Source organism: Cricetulus griseus, assembly GCF_003668045.3.
Source record: "Cricetulus griseus strain 17A/GY chromosome 1 unlocalized genomic scaffold, alternate assembly CriGri-PICRH-1.0 chr1_0, whole genome shotgun sequence".
NCBI lineage: Eukaryota > Metazoa > Chordata > Mammalia > Rodentia > Cricetidae > Cricetulus > Cricetulus griseus.
In genome coordinates this window covers 221,162,233-221,175,239 of record NW_023276806.1, presented here as the reverse complement: position 1 = coordinate 221,175,239, position 13,007 = coordinate 221,162,233, and the positions used below count along the sequence as shown (strand labels likewise).

Here is a 13,007-nt window from a genome sequence, read left to right as displayed (position 1 = left end):
TAAGATAAGTCTTATAAAATATATAGATTTACGATAATTAAGACTGAACTAACAGATGAGAAATCCTAGTCATTGGTCAAGCAGCTTTGCACCTAATATAAGTCTCTGTGTATTATTTGGGGCCCTAACTCGGCAGGCAGAACTCGGGTGGCTAGCGGAAAGCACCCACGTGGCAGTAGGGCTCTGGTGGCTTTTGGCAGAAAGATTTATCGTAACAGGAACCAGTATTTATTCCTAGTGCATGAATGGGCTTTGGGGGCCCACAACCTATGGAGGGAGACTCTCTCAGCCTAGATACACGGGGGAGGGCCTAGGTCCTGCCCCAAATGATGTGACAGACTTCGATGATCCCCCATGGAAGGCCCTCACCCTCCCTGGGGAGTGGATTGGGGATGGGATGGAGGGTTGGTGGGGGGCATGGGAGGACAGGAGGAAGAGGGAACTGGGGTTAGTATGTAAAATAAGATTGTTTTTATTTTATTTATATATATTGGTGGAAATACCGAAGAAGTGGGTTATAGGCAGGTGGAGTACCCTCAAATATATACCTTGGATTCTGTCTGATAGCATTCTTTGCTCTTTGAGTACTAGAGGATAGGGGTTTGTTAAGTTGATATATTTCAGGGCTGGGCATGGTGGTGCACACCTTTAATCACGGTATCTAAAATTCTGAAGCAGACAGATCTCTCTGAATTTTAAGCCAGCCTGGTTCACATAGTGAGCTTCAAGTCAGCCAAGGCAGTCTCAGAAAACAAACAAATAAACAAAGTTAATATATTTCAAAGGCATTAATGATCTGACACAGAGGTGGGCAAGGGAGGACTATTGGGCCAGAGATAGCCCAAAATAAATTGTAAATAGGCTCTGAACCGCAACATTCAAAATTCTCCACAGTCACTGAAATTGACAGTTACATTACAGGAATTCTTGTTCAATTCCCCCCTGTTGACTTAGCATCACACTTATGCAGGTGGGCAGGGAAGGGGTAAACACATATTACTTATTAAATATTATAACGTCCCACATCGCTAGGAAGGATCTTTCCTAGGACCTGATGTAGATGATTCTGAGTAGTAGGCAAGATGGCAGTCTTCAGGAGAGATGGTAACTGGTGAAGACATCGAGAAGGAACTCCTTGATCATATCAGGACCTGGTTCTGACTTTTAAAAAATGTGTCCTCTGTATTTGACACAGCTTTACATTTGACATATAAGGGGATTATTATACTTAAAATTAAAATATTTAAGAACACTGTTTTGCCTAATGAAATGAAAGCAACAGATGAAGGAAATAGATATCCTACCCAGCCGGGGAGAAAAATCCCTCACCTCGGTCTTAATATTCCTTAATATTCCTTAAGTAGATACATCTCCTATGATGTCGACAGTCATTTGTACCATAAGGAGCATTTTATTTTATTTTATTTTTGCAGCACTTGCAATAGTTCATTGCCCTTTAATTCTAGTCTGTCTTCTTGCTGGATTGATTCCATAATACCCTTATTATAATATTTTATCATCTGTTATTGATGTTTTAATATATTGGCACTGTACTAGATTTAGTTGGGAAAGGCAAATGGGAAGTCACATTACAGAAAAATTAGATAACAATATAGATTTTTTAAACCTTTAAAAATTAAGATTGTCTTTTTCATGTAACAAATTATCAGTAACAGTGATAAAAACAAGAGGTAAGAGCTGTTGGACATCAGAATGTTATGGTCCTTCCTGGCATAACCAAGTCCTTCATTTTATTAGCAGTTAGAAATCGAAATAGGACTGTAGTATTGTCCTTTTATTTTTATTAGCTAAATCCAATCATTAACTAGTCTTTTATTAAGTCTCAGCTAATTGTGCTATAGGACAATTGTATATTAGACAATGTAGATTTTAATTTAAGAAATATCAGTACTTAAGGCACAAAACATCAGGGATGCTGTTAATAGACATTTTGAAGAGTTAACCCCAAATCTCTGTGTACTTGTAGTAAGAGAAAATGCAATTAAAGCTCAATTGGAAAACCGGATTTAAAAAAGTCCAAAATATATGGACTAATGGGAAATGTATTTTAAAAATCAAGACAGTGAGAATAGTTGACTCTTTTCAATATGAAAACTAGATTTGACAAAGATGGGAGTTTAGGCTAAACAATCATAATAAAAATCATGGTTAATAAAATGTGGTTAATATTGTCCTTTATAACTTTATTAAAACCCAAATTAGCATTATTTTATCACTTAGAACCAAGCAAAATAGCAAATATCATAAATGTCACAAATATCAACATTCAAATTATAAAGCATTTAGGAAACATGAAAACTGAGAGAAATGTTTGGGTTCTCAGTTGTTAATGGTATTGAAGACCCAGCATTTCTGAAGGTCACATGTGTAGGGGAAGCTGTAGCCACACCTACTTAGGGGCTGGCTACAGGTGTGTCTGACCATGCCTGCAAGGTCGTGGTCAGGGTGACATAGAGTGAGAGGTGGTCAGGTGGCTGGGCACTTTCGATTTCATTTTTTGGCTTGCTATACAGACTGCTGCCGCGCCAGCTGGCTAGGTCGCTCTGTAAGTAAGGCTTTTCCCTATTAAATACCCTTGTATTTCTACCTGACTTCATATTGGTAATTTCCCACTTTACACAGGATTGTGTTCTTAGACAAATTTGGCGTATGTTTCATGTGGGGCAGTTTACTACTTGAGTTTGTAGTCTGAGTGGTTCAGAAGAAGGGAGTCTTTGATATGATGTCCTTTTTGTTCTTAATCGATACAATCATATGATTTTTCTTTATCCGAAAAGGGAATAAGACATAGTTTATTCTAAAGCCAAACATGAAAGAACATGACCTAGGAATACAAATTTAGGATACCCTAAATTCTGGAATGTGGAAGTAGTTGGGTTTTATTTTTTCTCTGATATTTTATCTTTCTGTTTTAAAAATGTAGGTACTTATAGCTTATTAAAATCATGGGACTGATTTTAACGTGCCCTAGAGATTTTGTTTTGTTGTGTTTTAATTTTTGTTTAATTCTGGGATTTTCTTTTTATTTATTTCTTGGTCTCTTTCTTGAGTTGTTTAATCTGCACAAGTTTGTATAATTACTGTCCATGAGTTTGTATAATTACTATATTGTCAGATAGGATATATGAAGTCATTGCAGTTTTTCTGAATTAACTAAGTTTTTTTTTTTTTTCCAAGTGTGTGGTCTATTTTAGAGAAACTTCCATTAGCTGCTGAAGAGTAAGTATTTTTTGATGTTTGCATGGACTATTCTGTAGATATCTATTATATCAATTTGCTGAATTATATAACTTAATTTTGAAGTTCCTATTTATTTTTTATCCAGATATCTTGTCTATTAGAGAAATTGTGATATTGAAATCACCTATTTAGCTGAAATTAATCTATGTATGTAAGTTCAGTAATGTACTTTTTGTGAAATTGTCTATACCCACATTGGTGCATATATGCTTAGGATTATGGTGTTTACTTGCTTAATTATTCTCTTGATTAAAATGAAATCTGTCTTTGTTTCTTATGATTAATCTTAGTTTGAAATCTACTTTGTCAGATATTAGGACAGGGACGCCTCCTTGCTTCCTGGTTATATTTACTTGGAATATCATCTCATGTTAAGGTGGTTCCTATCTTTGAAGATAAGGTGATTTTATTGTAGGCAACAGAAAGATGGATTTCACTTATGACATGAGTACAAGACATACTTCTCTGCCCAAAGCATTTCTTTATGCCTTTTAAGAGTACAGATTCACCTTTTTAATATTCATAGCCCTGAAGTCTTCTGTCTCTGCAGGGTTAGACAGCACATGCCCCATTATGGCGGTCTATTTTTCTAAAACTACTGGCAAACATTGCCTCTTTGACTTGTGCTGCCCTCCTTTTTTTTTTTTTTTTTTTGGTTTCTTTTTTTTTTTTTTTTTGGTTTTTCGAGACAGGGTTTCTCTGTGACTTGGCTGCCCTCTTAATTAGCTGAGCAGTGGGTGGTGTACGACTTTAAGACTAGCACCCAGGAGGCATTGGCAGGAGTGGATCTCTGTGAGTTCAAGGCCAGCCTGGTCTACAAAGATTCACAGAGAAATCCTGTCTCAAAAACCCAAAATAAGAACATATATATATATATATATATATATATATATATATGTATATATATGTATGTATATATTATATAAAATTTAAATTGACATGAATTATTCCTCCACATATTTGATAGGACATATCTGTAAAGTCACATCATTTAGTAGTTATTTACTATTTTACACAAGATTTCTAATTTCTGCTTATTTTTTATGTATATTTTTTACCTATTAAGTTTTAAAACTAATTTTTAATCTGTTTTAATTTTTTAATATGATTATCAGTGAGCATGCAAATACTACGGTGATGATATTGTTTTGTAGTCTTTGCAGTGTATTAACTGTTCATCCTCATATTAAATATTCCTAAAATAATAGTTATTTCTTTGTTCTTCTATCAATCTCTTTAGAGATCTTCTTCCTCAATGTATTTTCCAAAGGTCAAATTGGCATTACTTCTGAACAGACTGATACTGAAAATAAATGAATATTCTCTACTTTAAAATGAGATTCAGGATTGTAAAATGGCATTTCTCTTATTTTAGTATCACATTAGGTTTTAAATTTTTTTATTTCATTTTTAGGTGCGTAAGTATTTTTCCTGCATGTGCATGTGTGCCCCATATTCATGTCTAATGTGGAGGTCAGAACAGGAGTCAGAGCACTGAGAACTAGAATTATGAACAGTTGTGAGTTACTGCATGGGTGCTGAGTACTGAACACAGGTCCTCTGAAAGACTAACAGTTTTTGCTTTTAGACTACATAGCCCATGGTATTTTATTATAGCTGCTTGAGTAGATTAACAGTGTCCTTTATGATTTTTGTCTAATGTTATCTTTACTCCGATATTATCTTCAGATAGTATCTGCCTTAGTTAAGGTTTTTATTGCTATGAAGAGACACTATGACCACAGCCACTCTTTCAAAGGAAAACATTTAATTGGAGTGGCTCACTTAGAGTTCAGAGGTTCAGTCCATTATCATCACGGTGAGACATGGTGGTGTGCAGCAGATGTGGAGCTGAAGAGGTACTTGCTACATGTCTATGTGTAGGCAATAGGAAATAGACTGAGAGTCACATTGAGTGAGGCTTGAGCACAGGAGACCTCAAAGCCCATACCCACTGTGTCACACTTCCTCCAACAAGGCCATGTCTACTTCAACAATGCCACACATCCTAATAGTGCCACTCCCATTGGGAGTTGTGGGAGCCAATTACACACAAACTACCATGCTATATTTTATTTATTTTTCTGCTGCAACATTTTTCATTTCTGTTTGGTTTTAAGTTTTCTTTGTGTGTTTTCCCTTTTCTACTAATCCCCTTTGTTCTAACTTTTCTTTTAATCAAGTTGTGAGAATTTTTAACCACATTTTAATAAATGTGTTCAATTTTCCATTTTCACTTTTATGTTATTTTGGGGACCACTTTTGTCCATCTCTGCCTCTCAGTTCTTTTATTCTGCTTTTCAAACATATTTTATTCCTGGAGAGATTTATAATATGAATTTCTATTTCATTAATTTATATAAAGTTGTGTCCATGGTTTTAATTAAATAGTATTTATTTTAGCTCTTCTGCCTGGTGTTACTTCAGCTATTGCATTCATATAACCCATAGTCTCAACAGACTCTTTTATATGACCTCTTGTTTCCCCTTTGTGTTGCAAGCAGTGCCATTTAAGTCTTCCAACATACATTTCTAACTTTCTGGATATATCAGTGTTTCTTGACCACTGGCAGATGGTATACTTTGTGTCTTCAAGCTCTCTATTGAAACTTCTATTGGATTTGTCCTGAAAACTCCTTTTTGGGGATTAAAGGACAAAGTTTAATTTTCTGAGTTCTGGTAACTTAAGGTAAATAAAGGAGGTGAATCAAATGGTGAAGAGCAGTTAAATGGAAGTATACTGGGTCCTTCCTTCTATTATTATTACACTAGGAAAACCTCAACCTGAACACTTATAAAACTTTGTGAATAAAGACACTAGGATGGGGAAAACCACCACAGGTTAAAAACCACCAGTTCCTTGGGAGTTGAAAAGAAGAGGCATGAATGTCCTGGGTAGCTGCTGTGCATATCTGTTGGTATGAACTCCTTGGGTCTTTGAGGCTTTTGAGCTGCTCTGAGAGTATCCCATGAACACTGGGAGCAACAATCAGACTTTGTATGAAGGATAGTTCCCCAAAACTGGAGAGAGTTGAAGTATAAGACACACTGAATCTGTCTTCTCTCCTGGCCTTCATTGAATATGGTCTCTGCCTGTCTTCTCTAGCTATCCTTCCCCTCCTCAAATGCACATGAAGCTTTGTTTTCATCTTTTCTCATTTGTGTTACATTTCTCCCACTAGTTGATCTCTTTTATTACTAATGAGCTAATTACTGAAATTCATGTGTTCTGTCAGATTCTGTAGTTTCTTTGGGGTTGATTTCCTGGAAGGAAGTCATCTTCTATCCAGTTTGCCATCTTGACTTGTTCTACCATGCCATTCCTCAGAATACGTTTATTCACCACTGTGATAGTTTATATGCTCCAGTGAATATATAGATAACACAGATTGGACTTTTTTGTTATTTTTTTAATTCTTATTTTTATTTTTACATTTTTTTTGGCAGGGGGAGGACACAAGGGTAGAAGATGACATGGAAGGACTGGGTGTGATTGGGGTGCATGATGTGAAATTCCCAGAGAACCAATAAAATGTTATGTTGAAAAAAAAAAAAGAATGGCCACCATAGGCTCATGTATTTGAATATTTGGTCCCTAGGTTGGTGGTGTTAGACCCCTGGAAAACTCAGGTATCCAGGGTCCCAGGACATGACCATGGTCACCCCAATACCCCAATCATCAGGCAGATTCGAGAGCTTGCTGCAAACTGCATGAGGCTTTATTGTAATTTAACGAGCTAACCCCATGTTAGCTCGGGTCTTTTGTCCACCCACCATGGCGGTTGGCTACAAAAGACAGTTTGAACTGGCTGCGAGAGATCTTGTAGGGCAGCATAAGGGGAGTGTCTAGGGGTACGCACAGGCTCACGATTGGTGTGCCTCCAGGCTTGGAGGGCTTGCCTTGTGTTGATTGGTCAACTGGTTGTTATGGCCCATAGGCCCTCCCAGGGTGGTTGCTATGCTCTGTGCATCATTGCTGTGCACTTGTCCGTAAAGTACACCCAGGGTCGTAAAGCATAGCGCCACCAGCTATCTTCTGATTGGTTCCTTGTCACCAGGCAGGTACCTAACTTCTAGTGACTAAGACAAGGTCATAGTGAGCACGGTTACTGTCATGGCTGCCAAAATGGGGGGCTGGTCCCTTCATTGGAACTATTTAGGAAGGATTAGTAAGTGTGGTCTTGTTAGACACGAGGTGTGTCACTGGGAGTAGTGTTTGACGTTTAAAAGCCCATGCTACTCTTGGGTAACTCTCTCTGCCACCTGTAGAGGATGCTGTAGCCACGCCTGCTTAGGGGCTGGCTACAGGTGTGCCTGACCACGCCTTCGAGGGTGTGGTCAGGGTGATGTAGGGAAAGTTTAAGAGTGAGGGATGCTTACATGATGGCCCTTTTTTCACTTTCATCTTCGGCTTGCTGTACTTACTGCTGCCCTGCCGGCTGGCTAGGTTGCTCTGTAAGTAAGGCTTTTCCCTATTAAATACCCTTGTATTTTTACCTGGCTCCATATTGGTAATTTTCCACATTAGCCACCCACTTGTGAATCAGTATGTGAGCTCTCAGTTATTACTTTGGTGCCATGCCTGCCAACCTGCTGCCATGCCCCCTGCTGTGGTGGTCATGGACTTAACCCTCTTAGACTGTAAGTCCCAAATCAACTTTTTATTCTGTAGGTTGCTTTGGTCATGATGCCTCTTTATAGCAATAGAAAAGTAACTAAAACATGAAGTTGGTACCAGGGAGTGGACTGTTACTGTGACAGGCCTGGCCATGCTGTTTTGGGGAGGAAAATGGAAACCTTGGGGACTTTGGATTAGGAAAGAGGTTTAACACTCTACACATGACTTAGTGAGTCATCCTAGTTGGAGCTCAAAAGACAAAAGTGCTAAGAACAATGTGGATTACCAAGGCCTCTCTCAAGGGGTTTCAGAGGGAAACACTATTAGCAGCTGCGTCCATTATTCTGATATTCTGGCAAAGAAAGTGTATTCCTTTTATCCACATCCTAAGAATCTTTCTGAAGCTAATTTTAAAACTATTGGATTAATTTTCTTGGCAGAAGAGATTTCAAGACAGTCTAATATTGATCTGTTGAGTGGTTATTAGCACTCTCTCTCATGCAGGTCTACAACGAAAAGAATGAGAAGGACAAAAGGAAATTTAGACCATATTCACTGAAGTGAAAAAGAGCACCAGGACATTTAATGCTGGAGCCAAGGCTTGTGCTAAAGGAGGTAAAGAGAGGTCTGACACGAATTGGAATAAGGGGTAGGGTGCCCTCAGAGCAAGATCTCACCCATCTAAGCTTGCTAGAAAGAAAGGCCTGGGAATTTTCTTCTCATAAAAAGCAACAAAAGAAAGTTTCTGCAAATGTAATTCAGGGAAGGGTCAGGTGACAGCCTCAGATTTGGTCATGTTGTTCACAGGATTCTGGCTTTAGAGCAGTGACAGACACACCAGGAGTGAGGTTGTGGAATCTTCCTCTGTGATTAAGAAAGATGCTGAAGCCAGGCATGAGGCAGTGGGGCTCTTGCATGGAGTCTCTGAGAGGTCAATCAGTGAAGCTGTGAAAGTGAAGCCTGGGTCGTCTTGGAGACCTCAAATGTTGGACATGCCAGAACCATGGGATACCTGCCAAGGAGAGCTGCACACAGGGAGTGGAACCAGCTCAAGGGACAGAAGCATATTACAGTCAACAATGCAGGAGAGGTGGAGTCATCTAAGCCCCCTGACATTGGAAATGGAGTTACAGGTTTTGGAGTTTGCCCTGTGGGGGTTTGGTCTTGCTTTGGTGCAGTATTTCTTCATTTTGCCCCCATTCCTACATTTTGGAATGGTAATGCATATTCTATGCCATTATTATATATGTTGGAAGTTCATAACTTGCCTTTTTATTTTTTATTTATTTTTTTTTAATTTTTTTTATTAGTTCAAGTTAGGGAACAAGCTTGTTTCACATGTAAGGCCTTTTTATTTTTATAAGTGTTACAATTAACAAATTTCCTTGAGTCTCAGAAGAGACTTTGGGACTTTAAAGTGTATTCAGACTCAAATATTACGGGGACACTTGAAGTTGTACTAAATGTGTCTTACATTATGATATAAGCCTATGTGGGTTAGAGAGTAGAATGTTGTGATTTCAATGAGAATTATCTCTATAGGCATATATATCTGAATATTTAGTCTCCAGTTGATGGAAAAGTTTAGGAAGGATTGGGAGGTGTGCTCTTCCTGGAGTAGGTCTGTCACTCTCAGTTAGCGCTCTCTGCCTCTTATTTGTGAATCAAGATGTAAGCTCCCAGCTACTGCTCCAGTGCCAAGCTTGTCTGCCTGTTGCCATGCTGTCTGCTATGATAGTCATGGACTCTAACCCTGTGAAACTGTCAGTCCCAAATCAATTCTTTTTGTCTATATATGTCTTAGCCATAGTATACTCACAACAATAGAAAGTAAATCAAGACTGCACAAAACATAGCCTTGCCTACTTATCCTCAAGATTTCAGCAAGTGTCTTCTGTTCATTGACAGATCATGGAAAGTTTTCCAAAATACTTTATTTCCTAGATGTGGTGATTTGAATTGGTATGGCCCCTACAGACTCGTGTGTTTGAATGTGTGGCCATAGGAAGCAGCACTATTAGGAGGTGTGGCCTTGTTAGAAGAAGTGTGTCACTGTGGAGGCGGACTTTGTGGTCTTAAATATGCTCATGCTATGCCAGTGACACAGTTGCTTCTGCTACTTGGTGTGAGACCCCGGGAAGCTCAGGCCTCCAGAATCTTTTCCCAGGACTGCAGCCACCCCAATCATCACGAGGAGGCGGAAACTTGATGCAAACAGCAAGAGGCTTTAATGAAAGGTTTGTACAAACGGGCTCTCCCAGCATGCAGGCTAGAGAGCAGCCCTGTCCCCCAGGCACAGGCGTTTTTAAAGGCAAAAACCATAAGCTTAGGGAGGGGCCTCGACTCTCTGCCCATTGAATATGTGACCAGAGTCATGGGTTCCTAGGAGGCCCTTTGTCTTGAGGGGAGGCCTGGGAATCAGATGGCCTCCTGACCCACCAGTTGTAAAACCTGCAGACCTCAGGATATGCTTATCTTGCCTGAGCAAATGGTAGCTATCTCTTTGTTTCATAGGGACCCATAATTGTTAATTATTGACACATTGGCCAGTGGGGCAATCTGTTTCCTCCATGAGCCCCTCGGGGAGGTTGGCCATTTGGGAATTCTTGATACCCAGTTATCTTATGGCCTTGTAAGCTGGTAAATTCCAGGCACTAAGTCATAGTAGTGGCCTTAATTTCTGGGTTAGGCTGCCTTACATTCAGTTTGGAGAGTTTCCTTATCTGGGTTATATTTCTTTGTTAATTTTTAAGTCTTTCACTGTGAATCAAGAAGTAGAACTCTGAGCTCCTTCTCTAGCACCATGTATTGGGGCCCAAAAATATTGATTATAAAGCTTTGGGGTCCAAACCTCAGCTTGATTTCCAGGGGCCTGAATCTCTCATTGTCTTTCAGATGCTGGCTAATTACCACCAGATGGCTTGGCCTCAGTGGAGAATGTTTTCTAGTTTGCATAACAACAGACCTAGGCCCTGGGTGTACCCACACCTATTCTAAGGACTTGTTTACATGCCTAGGGGCTGTTTAGGGTTGTCTCTAGGATTAAAGGAGGCAATTGATATCAGCTTTGTACATGAGAGTCTTCTGCTGTCACCTCCACTGTTGGAAAGCTATTTAAGAGGATGCTTGAATAAACCATGGACTCCAGACTCCAGGATGGACTGAGAACCCTACTGAAATGACAAGAAGTCTGTGTCTGGTTTTTATCACCTTGGGTAGCTGGGAGTTTCCTCGTCCAGCACTCCCCGACTCAGGGATGGACCCCGGGTCATTCAGCTGGCTCTGATCACAGCCCCCAAAGACATCAGTCTAGAATAGACAGCCTCTGTAGCATGGGACTGATACAAGCTAGGCCCAGGCAACCATGTCTGCCTGCAAACCGCCATGATGATAATGGACTAAATCTCTGAAACTGTAAGCCAGCCCCAATTAAATATTTTCCTGTATAAGAGTTACTGTGTTCATGATGTCTCTTTACAGCAACAGAAACCCAACTAAGACACCAAATATGTGCATAAAAGGCACATTCTGTTAGACCCCCGAAAACTCAAGTATCCGGGGTCCCAGGCCACGTTCGAGGTCACCCCAATCACCAGGTGGATTCGAGAGCTTGCTGCAAACTGCACGAGGCTTTATTGTAATTTAACGAGCTAACCCCATGTTAGCTCGGGTCTTTCACCCACCTGCCATGGCAGACAGCTAGAAAAGACGACTCCTAGGGGCTCCCACAAGATCTTATAGGGTAGCGTAAGGGGAGTGTCTAGGGGTACGCACAGGCTCACGATTGGTGTGCCTCCAGGCTTGGAGGGCTTGCCCTGTGTTGATTGGTCAACTGGTTGTTATGGCCCATAGGCCCTCCCAGGGTGGTTGCTATGATCTCTACGTCATTGCTGTGCGCTTGTCCGTAAAGCACACCCAGGGTCGTAAAGCATAGCACCACCAGCTAACTTCTGATTGGTTCCTTGTCACGAGACAGGCATATGACTTTCTAGTGTCAAGGGCAAGGTCATAGAAACATGTGTTCGGCCGTTATGGCTGCCAAAAGGGAAGCTGGTTCCTTCAATTCAAGATAAAGAACCTGCAACCAAACACTGTGTGAGAACAGAAGAAAACTTAAAGTGTGTATGTGTGTGCACTCATGTGTGTTTGTGTGTGTGTGCACTCACATTTGCTTATGCATACACAATATTTGGAGATTAGAGGAGGATACTGGGAACCATGCTCTATCACTCTCCACTTTATTACCTTGAGAAAGGGTCTCTCACTGAACTTGGGAATCACTATTTTCTGGCTAGTTGAATGGTCAGCAAGCTCCATCAATCTTGCCCCCCCCACCTCCAGCATGTGTTGAGATGACAGGCATCTATGGCCATTAATGACTTTTGATAGTGGCGCTAGGGATTCTAACTCAGTTCTGTCAGGAGCCAGCCCTGGTCAGATATAAAAGTCTTCATTACAAGAGGCTTGGAGACCTCCATGCTAAACCGCCAATTTAGTCAAGCAACCCACCCCTTAGGTTAGTGTTCTGAGATAAACCACAAGAAAGTTCTGGAACACCTGCCCAGGCCTGAGGGCATTTAACACCCATTCCTCCCCTCCCTTACTTCCTCTTTCTTTACTTCCTCCTTTCTCTTTAAAAACGCCTTGCTTAAATTCAATAAACAGACCTTGACAACACATTGCTTGGTCTCGATCTTTCTTTCTCGCCCATTTATTTTCAGGCTTAGTCCCCCTCGAGACCCATGAATTACCAAAAACCCATGGGCCGGGGCACAGTTCCTCATATTTCTATAGAATAAATGTTCACCCATTGAGGCATCTTCCTAGTCTTAGAAGCAAACTTTTAAGTTGCATATGCCTTTCATCCATAGAGTCCTTATATTTGAATGAAATCTGCAGATCAATAATTATGGTAGTTTTGGACCCAAACCATATATGGTATAAACAATCCTTTCTGTTCTTTCAACTAGTAGGAGACGGTCTTTTAGGCCAAGACAGTCTATGGGACCTAACATAACAGTGGAGCCAGTTTTTAACCCTATAGCACAAATGGACTTTGGGAGCTCATTCCCTATGGAGGGATACTATTGCAGCCTGGATACAGCAAGGTTTTATTATCTGCCCTACA

The 13,007-nt window shown here is 40.2% G+C and overlaps 1 long non-coding RNA gene across 6 annotated transcripts; it reads left to right on the top strand.

The window, feature by feature from the left end:
- Positions 1–144: 144 nt before the first annotated feature.
- Positions 145–11,067, top strand: LOC103159358. 6 transcript variants are annotated; one of them, XR_004772163.1, is made up of 5 exons: positions 145–3,240; positions 8,384–8,494; positions 8,687–9,096; positions 9,824–10,116; positions 10,775–11,067. It is a non-coding gene; the product is annotated as an uncharacterized LOC103159358 (long non-coding RNA). The 6 variants fall into 6 exon arrangements; XR_004772162.1 differs by having other exon boundaries at positions 9,788–10,116; XR_003479956.2 differs by having other exon boundaries at positions 146–3,240; positions 8,687–9,012; positions 9,788–10,116.
- The last annotated feature ends 1,940 nt before the right edge of the window (positions 11,068–13,007 follow it).